Here is a 769-nt window from a genome sequence, read left to right on the forward strand (position 1 = left end):
TGTTCATCAGCTCAATAGGAGGCTCAGAAGACTGTCCAACAATAGGACAATTTCTGGCCTGATGTGATGGGTCAAAGCAAAATGAACATGCATCGTGTGGTGTGTGTATATGAGATGCAGTCGCAGGAACAAAACCAAATGCTAACAATTGATTTAACTTTCTTGATAAGGCATCCACTTTGGCATTCAAGTCCAAAGGTTGGGATACCTCATAAAGTGTTTGGCTCTGAGCGTTTGTCCTACGACCGGATGATGAATGGTGTAAAGAATTTTCAGAAAGATTTTCAAAAAGTGTCCATGCATCATCCTCACTCTTCAACATAAAAGTACCCCCACATGAGGCATCTACCATCTGTCTATAAGGCTCAGTTAAGCCATCATAGAAGCATTGTACTAATTGCCACTTGGGAACAGCATGATGTGGACACTTTCGTAAAAGGTCCTTCATCCTCTCCCAAGTCTCATGAAATGGTTCTCCCTCTATTTGTGAAAAACAAGTTATGGCTTTCCGTAAATGATTGGTCTTCCCTATGGTAAAGTACTTCTTAAGGAACTCGTGTTGCATCTGAGCCCAAGAAGTAATGGAGTTAGTCTCTAAGGAAGTCAACCAATACTTAGCCTTTTCTTTTAGGGAGAATGAAAACAAACGCATCCTTAAAGCATCCTCTGTAAAATTCTGCAACCTTATGGTGGTGCAGATTTCAATGAATTCATCTAAATGCTTATAAGAATCCTCGGTACTAAGTCCGTAAAATAATGGAAGCATTTG

At 40.2% G+C, this 769-nt stretch overlaps 1 pseudogene; it reads left to right on the top strand.

Annotated features, from left to right (window-relative positions):
* The first annotated feature begins 410 nt into the window (after window positions 1-410).
* LOC133878716 (small nucleolar RNA R71) lies at window positions 411-508 on the top strand (annotated as a pseudogene).
* The last annotated feature ends 261 nt before the right edge of the window (window positions 509-769 follow it).

This window comes from Alnus glutinosa, chromosome 9 (genome assembly GCF_958979055.1).
Source record: "Alnus glutinosa chromosome 9, dhAlnGlut1.1, whole genome shotgun sequence".
Classification (NCBI taxonomy): Eukaryota; Viridiplantae; Streptophyta; class Magnoliopsida; order Fagales; family Betulaceae; genus Alnus; species Alnus glutinosa.